This window comes from Pristiophorus japonicus, chromosome 2, assembly GCF_044704955.1.
Source record: "Pristiophorus japonicus isolate sPriJap1 chromosome 2, sPriJap1.hap1, whole genome shotgun sequence".
In the NCBI taxonomy this organism is placed as follows: Eukaryota; Metazoa; Chordata; class Chondrichthyes; family Pristiophoridae; genus Pristiophorus; species Pristiophorus japonicus.
This window is the reverse complement of record NC_091978.1, coordinates 90,690,269-90,703,393: the sequence shown is the minus strand read 5'-3', so window position 1 is coordinate 90,703,393 and position 13,125 is coordinate 90,690,269. Positions and strand designations below refer to the sequence as shown.

Below are 13,125 nucleotides of genomic sequence, written 5' to 3'. Positions count from 1 at the left end.
AAATGGGCAGCCCATTATTCTAAGATTATGCCCCCTAGTTCTAGTCTCCCCAATCAATGGAAACATCCTCTCTGCATCCACCTTGTCAAGCCCCCTCATAATCTTATACGTTTCGATAAGATCACCTCTCATTCTTCTGAATTCCAATGATGAGAGGCCCAACCTACTCAACCTTTCCTCATAAGTCAATCTCCTTATCTCCGGAATCAACCTCGTGAATCTTCTCTGAACTGCCTCCAAAGCAAAGTATATCCTTTCGTAAATATGGAAACCAAAACTGTACACAGTATTCCAGGTGTGGCCTCACCAATACTCTGTATAACTGTAGCAAGACCACGGGGAAGTGATCGGATTCGGTGAGTGGACAACCATGTTAGAGGCTCCTGTATCTACTAAATACCTTCCCCTAACTGTTTCCACCTTCACATCCACACATGGCCTCCCCCACTCATCATATATGAATGGACACACATATTCTGGCTGGGCTCACTGTCTCAGTGGGGGTGCCGAGCATTGGGTCCCTTTTCTCCCACTGCTGCGTCCAGCTTTCCTCTATCCGTGCCCATAACCTGCTGTAATGCAGCCACTAAAATCTGTACTGGGTCGTCGGCTGCCTTCCTGTGGCTCTGTTTTGCCTCAGCATCCTTGTAACCTGGCTTCCCTCCTTTCGGGAGCCTACAATCCCTGCTCCAGTGTCCCAACTTCCCACAGTTATAACACTCTTGGGATTGACCCGCATTACCTCCCTCTTGTCTCCATTCTTTCTTTTGCCTAACCTCTCCTTTAACTTTGTGCACCTTCCCTTTTAGTTTCTCCTGCTCCCCTTGCCCAGACTTAAAAGCTAAAGTTAATCTTCACAACACCCCTGCCTCTGTATTCTGGAGATGGTCTGGGTCAAACCATGCTTCGACTTTTGCTCTGAGCCGTGGCAAACTGTTAGCCATTACGGTTCTCAGCCAATAGTTCCTGGGTTCCCCTATTCCCTCCAGTGACCCTTAAATAAGTCAACCGCAGTCTATCAGCAAACGTATCGGGTGATTCGTTTCCTTGCTGCCTAGTCTGTTCTACCTGCCAGAACAGACTAGCCTGACTGTACCCTAGCGCTGCCATGATTTCCTCCTTTAAGCCATGTGGGGTTCCTCCACCTAACTTGGTGTCTGTCGACAAGCTCTGATACAGCTTCCCCTCCAGCGAGTGCAGTATTAGCTTCACTTTCTCATCCTCGCTGCAGTTATTTATACCCCCCATTTGCTCTATATTAGCAAAATGAACGGAGGCATCTCCTTGCTTTAACTTTACTACACCCGGCAGCATCTCCTGCAGCTGAAGCGGCATGTTTGGGATCACGTAATCGCTCTGTAATTGAGCCAGACCACCATTTGGTGGGGGTGGGCTGAATTTCTGCTGTCTCAAAGGACACATTGGTTTCGGAGGTCCTGGTGCCTCGGGAGCCGGCTGATGCTCGCTATACACGGGCCCATCGTCTGACTCTTTCCCTTCTGGATCCCATCCTTCCTCGCCTGTTTCGGGTGCCATGAGACAAACCATCCCTTTGGCCCCGTCTAACTCTGCCATTAACTTGAGGATCTTTTCCTTACAAGGTCCATGATCTGCTCTCTTGTAGCCCTGTTTCTACGTTACCTGGTAGGCTATCTTGATTCTCCTGAGCTGTTCCTCGGCCTCTCTGGCTTTTTCTAAGTGCCCTTCACTTTGTTCAATGTAGGTCTGCTGCTGCTTTTTGCACTTGGTCACCTGAAATTGTAAATACTCTAAGTGATTCAGCGCTGTTTCTTCCTTCCTACCCTGGTCCTGCCTTTCTTTCTCGGAACTGGCTACCACATCTTTTAATCTTTTATTCTCCTCCTTCAGCTTGTCTACCTTTTCACAGGCACATGAGCCAAACCGCCTTCTCTTTTGACCCTTTGTGGTTACTACTGACTGTCCACTCTGCTGCTTTTTCCTGCGGATCCCCAGAGTGCAGCATTTCCCATGCCCATGGCTCTGAAATGTCCAATTTGTTGCATAAATATGCAGCTACCTTAGCCTCCATGGACTTTCAACGACTGCTCTTAGCCGCGGGCTCTACCGCATTTTGCTGCATTGAGTCCATTTCTAGTGCCTCTGGCTGAGAAATTCTCCCTGACTACCTTGGTCTCCTCTGAGACCACCTCGCAGTGACCTGCGGTTCCTGTTACTCAGGCTTCTCTCTTTGACTACCCTATTTGACCCGAGACTATTCCGAGCTGTCAGAGACTGTTTCTCCCCTGGTCCGTTGGCCGCCTTTGATATCACTCTTGATATCACCCTTGGCCTCCCTAAGACCCCTGTTCGCAGACTACCCGCGATTACCTTTTGGCTTCTCTCTGTAACTACCCTAGTCAACCGGGATTACTCCAGCCTATCTGAGACTGTTTCCTTCCTCTAGCTGCCCTGGCTGTCCGTGAGATTACTATGATCTCCCTGAGACCCCTGCGCAGACTACCTGCGACTTCTTTTCTCCGTGGCTACCCTAGTCAACCCGGGATTACTCCAGTGGACCAAAGACTGTTTCCTTCCTCTTCTAGCTGCCCTTGAGAAGATAATTTTTCAACTACCTTAGCCGACCTTAGACTTAACCAAGCCTCCCTCGGGGTTCTTGCCCTGGCTTTGTGTCTGTGATTCTGTTCCCAATGCCGAGGTCCTACTGTCGGTCACCAATTTCTGCAGGGTGTTTGTTTTTCACTCTACTCTGATTCTTAGACCTCGGAACTAAAAGTGGGAAAGGACAACACGTGGCACAAAATTTAGGCTTAACCCAGTGTCAGTTTTATTATGCAACAAAAACCAACTAAAATTACAGGACTAGACTGCTGAGAAAAATTTGACTTTAGACATACAATCACCAGAGATTCGTGGTCCTTGATTCCGTAACTTGCTGTTTCTTCTTCTGGCTGTTCTCTGCAGCTTCTGTTCCTTTTCTGCTGCTGCTTCTGTGAGCTGCTTTTTGCTCGCATATTTATCCAGGTTTTGAATAAATTTCCCCACTGGGCCGAGATTCGATAATTGATATGGTGATCTGTTTAACTGGTTGTGGTGATGAATTTGAATGGCTACTAATTTGCACATGGAGTCGACGATGCAAAAGATATTTCCTGGTGCTGAATGCTGTTTTCCAAAAATTTGCATTCTGTGGGGGTCCATTGTTGTCCGATCTTTTTACAGACTCGACGTCTCCAGTGGCTGTTTTTCCCCACCCTGGTCAATCAAGTTCAAAGCCTCACATAACAACTCCATTGTTGTTATGCATGAAGTCAGTTTTATGTCCTTGACCACAGAATGTCCTCAATTGTCCAGCTTAATTCAAAAAGCTTGGATTAATTTTAAGTTCATGGTCTGTGTTTTTCTGAAGATTAGTAACCTTATAGACTCCAACATTTCCCAACGACAGATGTTAGGCTAACTGGTCTATAGTTTCCTGCTTTTTGTCTGCCTCCTTTTTTAAATAGAGGCGTTACATTTGCAGTTTTCCAATCTGCTGGGACCTCCCCAGAATCCAGGGAATTTTGGTAAATTACAACCAATGCATCCACTATTCCTGCCGCTAATTCTCTTAAGACCCTAGATTGCAAGACATCATGTCCAGGGGATTTATCTACCTTTAGTCTCATTATCTTACTGAGTACCACCTCCTTAGTGATTGTGCAGGAGGGCGACGGCTACGAAGCCAGGTCGCTGATTGCAGAGCGGGCAGGCACAGCAGGAGGGACGAAGGAGCGACAAGAGTCCGTAGATGGAAGTGACCGGGGCCCAGGAAAGGTATGAATCTGGGGCCCAGAAGAGGCGAGGGCACAGGGGCAGCATGGGCCAGCCCACACTGCGATATTTATGCGCGCTCCATCTGTGCAGCAGAGCTGGTCTCCAGTTAGTCTTGGGTAATCCTTGCCACAGGACCAAGACCTAGCTCTGTCAAGCCCGTGTGGTGGCTGGTGTGCAACCGCACGGTAAAAAAATCCACCCACAGGCACCTTCCACCTTTCACGATGTAGTTCGGGATCTGGAATATTAGGTCCTTCATTGAAACACCTGTGAACTCATCCCTTTTTGGCGTGGAAGCAAGTCATCCTCACTTCGAGGGACTGCCTATGATGATGATGATGATTATTATTGTAATTGTGTTAAGTTCCCACCCCCCCCCACCTATTGCCCCTTGACACTTCACTGTTGGGATATTTTTAGTGTCCTCTACCGTAAAGACTGATACAAAATATTTATTCAGAGTTTCTGCCATCTCTATGTTCCCCATCACTAATTCCCCGCTCTCGTCCTGTGCCTTTCATTCATTATGAAAACAGGCTTAGTTTAAACTTCTTGGGGGGGTTATCCTGGTCAAGCAGTACTTTAAGACTAGCCTGTTTGAAAGTCAGGATTTAGCACATAATTTTGGTCCAAATTGCTGATTACCATAATTTGAATTTGCCTGGAGATGCTAACCCAGACAGCTACAGGTTTAACACTCAAGTGCTGATTAGACGCAATTTTCGTGGAGCAGTATATGTGGACTCCTTGCACTCACTTCCACTGAAGGTGTGGAGTGCTGTAGCTGGCACACCGTGGCATGTTGCAGAATGACTTGGAGACCGAGAGAGAGGGCGCACAGGTTCTCGAGAGACCCTGGTGGAGGTGGTCTAGAGTAGGAGGAATGTCCTTTATGTGCAGGGGGGAAAGGACGTCACCTCGCTGGTGCTGCTCTGCCTGGCCTCATGTCCTCCTCCCGATCAAGGGGGACCCCTCGCAAGGTGCCCATGAATAAGCACTCACTTTCTCCTGGTAACTCCTATAAGGTGGAGTAGAACAGCATTTAATTTTTATTAGGTGAAGTCCTCGGAAAATTTGCGGAATAAATGTTGGTGAAGTTTTGACCAAGTGTCCGGGAAGGTCTCCTGATGTGTTTGAGGTCCTCTTTACAGCTCTAGCAACAATGAACATTAAATAGTGAGTATCCCTTTAAGTAGCACTTGAAATCGACATCAACGCCATGTTTACTCCCAAACAACTGGCCGCTGTGAGGACAAGGCGTTAGGACAAGCGCTAGCCACCAATATGCCATGCAGCCTCTTTAATGAGCACAGGCAAGCATTTTAAGTGGCAATCAGCTATTTAACAAGTATCCGGACAGCCGTTCCTCGCAAAGGCTTCAACTCCTTTACCAAGATGGCATCTTGCGTTAAACCAGCGTTACAGTTCCAGACCCCATCTTGGCCATCTCGCGCCTGAACATGCTGGTGAAAATCACCCCCTTGTTTACATGTAGTCTGTTTGCTTACCTCCTTCAGTAAGGAATGAAGTATGACTGTATTTGGCAGTAAGATGGGAAAACCAGCTTTTACAAGATGTTAAACTTTTATATGATAGTGTCCATGTGGATTTTCCCCCATGATAGCAGAATATTCACATGAAGAATTACAACGGCAATCTAATGTTATTTAAATAGTTTGAAGAATGTTTAATGATGAAATTATGTTAGACTTTGTATATTGTGACTTTTGTACTTCTGATTTGTTTTTCTACCTCATCATTTTGGTAACAGAGAGATCAATGGACCATTTTATACGCAAATAATAATTTACCAAATTGGCACTGTGTGCTAAAAGGTTTGAGGCTGTCACAGAGGAGTAAGGGGACAAGTAGCAAAATGGATAGCAAGCTGGCTACAAAACCGAGAATAGGGGTTAAAGATAGATCGGTACCGGGACCACTTTTTTTCCTCATTTACATAAACCATTTGGACATGTGAGTTGGGCTTCCACACCCTCAGTGTGCAGCTCGTCTGCAACCACAAAAAACCATCATGCATGTGTGAGCCAGATTCACTGGCAGCTGTCATAAGTCTTACATGCTGCACCAGTCTACCCTCCCTCAGTTCTTTGCACCTCCAAACAGACTTACCAGTTGGCTGCTTGGAGTCAAGGGCTATCCATAGAAACATAGAAACATAGAAAATAGGTGCAGGAGTAGGCCATTCGGCCCTTCTAGCCTGCACCGCCATTCAATGAGTTCATGGCTGAACATTCAACTTCAGTACCCCATTCCTGCTTTCTCGCCATACCCCTTGATCCCCCTAGCAGTAAGGACCTCATCTAACTCCTTTTTGAATATATTTAGTGAATTGGCCTCAACAACTTTCTGTGGTAGAGAATTCCACAGGTTCACCACTCTCTGGGTGAAGAAGTTCCTCCGCATCTCGGTCCTAAATGGCTTACCCCTTATCCTTAGACTGTGACCCCTGGTTCTGGACTTCCCCAACATTGGGAACATTCTTCCTGCATCTAACCTGTCTAACCCCGTCAGAATTTTATATGTTTCTATGAGGTCCCCTCTCATTCTTCTGAACTCCAGTGAATACAAGCCCAGTTGATCCAGTCTTTCTTGATAGGTCAGTCCCGCCATCCCGGGAATCAGTCTGGTGAACCTTCGCTGCACTCCCTCAATAGCAAGAATGTCCTTCCTCAGGTTAGGAGACCAAAACTGTACACAATACTCCAGGTGTGGCCTCACCAATGCCCTGTACAACTGTAGCAACACCTCCCTGCCCCTGTACTCAAATCCCCTTGCTATGAAGGCCAACATGCCATTTGCTTTCTTAACCGCCTGCTGCACCTGCATGCCAACCTTCAATGACTGATGTACCATGACACCCAGGTCTCTTTGCACCTCCCCTTTTCCTAATCTGTCACCATTCAGATAATAGTCTGTCTCTCTGTTTTTACCACCAAAGTGGATAACCTCACATTTATCCACATTATACTTCATCTGCCATGCATTTGCCCACTCACCTAACCTATCCAAGTCGCTCTGCAGCCTCACAGCATCCTCCTCGCAGCTCACACTGCCACCCAACTTAGTGTCATCCGCAAATTTGGAGATACTACATTTAATCCCCTCATCTAAATCATTAATGTACAGTGTAAACAGCTGGGGCCCCAGCACAGAACCTTGCGGTACCCCACTAGTCACTGCCTGCCATTCTGAAAAGTACCCATTTACTCCTACTCTTTGCTTCCTGTCTGACAACCAGTTCTCAATCCATGTCAGTACACTACCCCCAATCCCATGTGCTCTAACTTTGCACATCAATCTCTTGTGTGGGACCTTGTCGAACGCCTTCTGAAAGTCCAAATATACCACATCAACTGGTTCTCCCTTATCCACTCTACTGGAAACATCCTCAAAAAATTCCAGAAGATTTGTCAAGCATGATTTCCCTTTCACAAATCCATGCTGACTTGGACCTATCATGTCACCTCTTTCCAAATGCACTGCTATGACATCCTTAATAATTGATTCCATCATTTTACCCACTACCGATGTCAGGCTGACCGGTCTATAATTCCCTGTTTTCTCTCTCCCTCCTTTTTTAAAAAGTGGGGTTACATTGGCTACCCTCCACTCCATAGGAACTGATCCAGAGTCAATGGAATGTTGGAAAATGACTGTCAACGCATCCACTATTTCCAAGGCCACCTCCTTAAGTACTCTGGGATGCAGTCCATCAGGCCCTGGGGATTTATCGGCCTTCAATCCCATCAATTTCCCCAACACAATTTCCCGGCTAATAAGGATTTCCCTCAGTTCCTCCTCCTTACTAGACCCCCCGACCCCTTTTATAACCGGAAGGTTGTTCGTGTCCTCCTTCGTGAATACCGAACCAAAGTACTTGTTCAATTGGTCCGCCATTTCTTTGTTCCCCGTTATGACTTCCCCTGATTCTGACTGCAGGGGACCTACGTTTGTCTTTACTAACCTTTTTCTCTTTACATATCTATAGAAACTTTTGCAATCCGTCTTAATGTTCCCTGCAAGCTTCTTCTCATACTCCATTTTCCCTGCCCTAATCAAACCCTTTGTCCTCCTCTGCTGAGTTCTAAATTTCTCCCAGTCCCCAGGTTCGCTGCTATTTCTGGCCAATTTGTATGCCACTTCCTTGGCTTTAATACTATCCCTGATTTCCCTTGATAGCCACGGTTGAGCCACCTTCCCTTTTTTATTTTTATGCCAGACAGGAATGTACAATTGTTGTAGTTCATCCATGCGGTCTCTAAATGTCTGCCATTGCCCATCCACAGTCAACCCCTTAAGTATCATTCGCCAATCCATCTCAGCCAATTCACGCCTCATACCTTCAAAGTTAGCCTTCTTTAAGTTCTGGACCATGGTCTCTGAATTAACTGTTTCATTCTCCATCCTAATGCAGAATTCCACCATATTATGGTCACTCTTCCCCAAGGGGCCTCGCACAACGAGATTGCTAATTAATCCTTTCTCATTACATAACACCCAGTCTAAGATGGCCTCCCCCCTAGTTGGTTCCTCGACATATTGGTCTAAAAAACCATCCCTTATGCACTCCAGAAAATCCTCCTCCACCGTATTGCTTCCAGTTTGGTTAGCCCAATCTATGTGCATATTAAAGTCACCCATTATAACTGCTGCACCTTTATTGCACGCACCCCTAATTTCCTGTTTGATGCCCTCCCCAACATCACTACTACTGTTTGGAGGTCTGTACACAACTCCCACTAACGTTTTTTGCCCTTTGGTGTTCTGCAGCTCTACCCATATAGATTCCACATCATCCAAGCTAATGTCCTTCCTAACTATTGCCTTAATCTCCTCCTTAACCAGCAATGCTACCCCACCTCCTTTTCCTTTTATTCTATCCTTCCTGAATGTTGAATACCCCTGGATGTTGAGTTCCCAGCCCTGCTCATCCTGGAGCCACGTCTCCGTAATCCCAATCACATCCAGTGAAGACGTGGCTGACACCCTTGAGGAGGCCAAGTAAGGAGTGTTATAATGACAGCCACATGTCCACCAGATGTGTTATAGAGCAAGCCTCCATTTTGGATGCCCCTAAAGGTTCATCACCATCCTCCGTCTGCTCCACGATGACATGCAGGTGGTGATCCTTACCAACGGATCCTTTACAGACCCAATCCACGTCCGGACCGGGGTCAAACAGGGCTGTGTCATCGCCCCAACACTCTTCTCAATCTTCCTCGCCGCCATGCTCCATCTCACAGTCAACAAGCTCCCCACTGGAGTGGAACTAAACTACAGAACAGGTGGGAACCTGTTCAACCCTCGTTGACTCCAGGTCAGGTCCAAGACCACCCCAATGTCTGTCGTCGAGCTACAGTACGCGGACGACGCCTGCGTCTGCGCACATAGAGGCTGAACTCCAAGTCATAGTCAACGTATTTACTGAGGCGTACAAAAGCATGGGCCTTACGATAAACATCCGTAAGACAAAGGTCCTCCACCAGCCTGTCCTCACCGCACAGCACTGCCCCCCAATCATCAAGATCCACAGCGTGGCCCTGGACACCGTGGACCACTTCCTATATCTCGGGAGCTTCCTATCAACAAGAGCTGGCATCGACGGTGAGATCCAACACTGCCTCCAGTGCGCTCGTGCATTCTTCGGCCGCCTGTGGAAAAGAGTGTTTGAAGACCAGGCCTTCAAAACTGCCACCAAGCTCATGGTCTACAGGGCTGTAGTAATACCCGCCCTCCTGTATGGCTCAAAGACATGGACCATGTACAGCAGACACCTCAAGTCACTGGAGAAATATCCAATGATGTCTCCACAAGATCCTACAAATCCCCTGGGAGGACAGGCGCATAAACATCAGCGTCCTCATCCAGGCCAACATCCCCAGCATTGAAGCACTGACCACACTCGATCAGCTCTGCTGGGCAGGCCACATAGTTCGCATGCCAGACACGAGACTCCCAAAGCAAGTGCTCTACTCTGAGCTCCTTCACGGCAAATGAGCCAAAGGTGGGCAGCGGAAATGTTACAAAGACACCCTCAAAGCCTCCCTGATAAACTGCGACATCTCCACTGACACCTGGGAGTCCCTGGCCTAAGACCGCCCTAAGTGGAGGAAGTGCATCCGAGAGGGCGCTGAGCACATCGAGTCTCAACACCGAGAGCATGCAGAAATCGGGCAGGCAGTGGAAAGAGCGTGCAGCAAACCAGTCCCACCCACCCCTTCCCTCAAAGACTATCTGTCCCACCTGTGACAGAGTCTGTGGCTCTCATATTGGACTGTTCAGCCACCATAAAACTCACTTCAGGAGTGGAAGCAAGTCTTCCTCGATTCCAACGACTGCCTATGATGATGATGATATAGAGCAAGCAATCGTCATGATGAAAGATGTACTTCAGAAGTCTTGACAGATCTGGAGGAGCCCTTCAGTACACACCAGCCAGGCTCACCAGAATCATCGTCGTACGCTGCACGATGCATAACATAGCGCAGCAGTGAGGATTGGAGCTGCAGGAGGAGCACAGCCTCTTTGGAGGAAGAGGAACAGGTGGAAGATGAGGAGGAAAACCTGACTTGGAGATGGCACCAGCAGCGTTGCACATTGCTGCCCAGGATGGCCTCATAATGGCTAGATTTACTTAACTTGTACTAGTGCGCCCATGTGGTTCCCAGATACTGGACTAATTTCGCCCAAATCCCCACCCCCCAACAACACCACAAAGCAGCCCTTCAATAACCAGGGCATTCGTCTCACCCAAACCCCCATGGTTCGAGGTTAAGTAATGTCTCGCCATTCACTCCAAGAAAGCCATTTCCTAAGTAGCAGGCAAAAATGGCCAAGACAGAAAATTGTGCAAAGAAATAAATTTATGTCCATCATAAATATAACTGAAATTTAACTAGCATTTTTTCATGCACCCATGTGCATACCCTTGTGCATCTAGGATTGTGGCTTTTTATCTTTTTCATATGCTTTTACGAGGTGCAACCCTTGGCTTCATCAGAGGTAGAAGCAGACTGCTCATTTCCCTGCTGCGTCTGATTTGATACTTTTGGTGGATGGCCTCTGGGTTTTGGAGCCTGTGAGAACCTCACCAAAGATTGCTCCTCCTGCAATTGTGCAGGGGCAGATTTAGCTTTTGGGATCTGAGGCTGCATGTGGGACTCTGACTGAGGGAGGGGCAATGGGGTAGAAGTGGGACTGCTTTTGAAAAGAGCCCCACTATCATGTCCACTCTCACCATCATCCCTCTCATTGACCACCCGCACTTCTCTGCAAGCAAGGAGCAGGATAGCATCAGTGGGGTGATGAAGGCCCAAATCTATGCTAATATCCCTCCTCGAAATGAGGTCAATGAGCATCTGCCATCTGTTGTTCACAGCAAGCATGTTTTCGTTGTACTGACGCATTAGATGCTCCATGCAGGTGGCCATCCTTTCCATGGAACAGCACATCGCCATCATCGCCTGCGAGGTGGTGGTGCTTATGTTGGAAATGGACTCCTCCATTCTCTACACATTTGCACTCATCACAGCTGAAAAAGCTGCCAGAGGCTTATGCAAATATTGCTGCCCCGCTAAGATCACCCTTTTTCTCGATGGCCCCCGAGATGCAGCATCTGCTTACATAGAAACATAGAAACATAGAAAATAGGTGCAGGAGCAGGCCATTCAGCCCTTCTAGCCTGCACCGCCATTCAATGAGTTCATGGCTGAACATGAAACTTCAGTACCCCCTTCCTGCTTTCTCGCCATAACCCTTGATCCCCCGCGTAGTAAGGACTTCATCTAACTCCCTTTTGAATATATTTAGTGAATTGGCCTCAACTACTTTCTGTGGTAGAGAATTCCACAGGTTCACCACTCTCTGGGTGAAGAAGTTTCTCCTCATCTCGGTCCTAAATGGCTTACCCCTTATCCTCAGACTGTGACCCCTGGTTCTGGACTTCCCCAACATTGGGAACATTCTTTCTGCATCTAACCTGTCTAAACCCGTCAGAATTTTAAACGTTTCTATGAGGTCCCCTCTCATTCTTCTGAACTCCAGTGAATACAAGCCCAGTTGATCCAATCTTTCTTGATAGGTCAGTCCCGCCATCCTGGGAATCAGTCTGGTGAACCTTCGCTGCACTCCCTCAATAGCAAGAATGTCCTTCCTCAAGTTAGGAGACCAAAACTGTACACAATACTCCAGGTGTGGCCTCACCAAGGCCCTGTACAACTGTAGCAACACCTCCCTGCCCCTGTATTCAAATCCCCTCGCTATGAAGGCCAACATGCCATTTGCTTTTTTAACCGCCTGCTGTACCTGCATGCTAACCTTCAATGACTGATGTACCATGACACCCAGGTCTCGTTGCACCTTTCCTTTTCCTAATCTGTCACCATTCAGATAATAGTCTGTCTCTCTGTTTTTACCACCAAAGTGGATAACCTCACATTTATCCACATTATACTTCATCTGCCATGCATTTGCCCACTCACCTAACCTATCCAAGTCACTCTGCAGCCTAATAGCATCCTCCTCGCAGCTCACACTGCCACCCAACTTAGTATCATCCGCAAATTTGGAGATACTGCATTTAATCCCCTCGTCTAAATCATTAATGTACAATGTAAACAGCTGGGGCCCCAGCACAGAACCTTGCGGCACTCCACTAGTCACTGCCTGCCATTCTGAAAAGTACCCGTTTACTCCTACTCTTTGCTTCCTGTCTGACAACCAGTTCTCAATCCACGTCAGCACACTACCCCCAATCCCATGTGCTTTAACTTTGCACATTAATCTCTTGTGTGGGACCTTGTCGAAAGCCTTCTGAAAGTCCAAATATACCACATCAACTGGTTCTCCTTTGTCCACTTTACTGGAAACATCCTCAAAAAATTCCAGAAGATTTGTCAAGCATGATTTCCCTTTCACAAATCCATGCTGACTTGGACCTATCATGTCACCATTTTCCAGATGCACTGCTATGACATCCTTAATAATTGATTCCATCATTTTACCCACTACTGAGGTCAGGCTGACCGGTCTATAATTCCCTGTTTTCTCTCTCCCTCCTTTTTTAAAAAGTGGGGTTACATTGGCTACCCTCCACTCCATAGGAACTGATCCAGAGTCAATGGAATGTTGGAAAATGACTGTCAATGCATCCGCTATTTCCAAGGCCACCTCCTTAAGTACTCTAGGATGCAGTCCATCAGGCCCTGGGGATTTATCGGCCTTCAATCCCATCAATTTCCCCAACACAATTTCCCGACTAATAAAGATTTCCCTCAGTTCCCCCTCCTTACTAGACCCTCTGACCCCTTT

The 13,125-nt window shown here is 47.3% G+C and overlaps 1 protein-coding gene across 1 annotated transcript in view; it reads left to right on the top strand.

The window, feature by feature from the left end:
- Window positions 1–13,125, top strand: part of LOC139228820 (probable E3 ubiquitin-protein ligase HERC1) — a 426,955-nt gene that overhangs the window by 374,535 nt on the left and 39,295 nt on the right. The window lies entirely within an intron of this gene.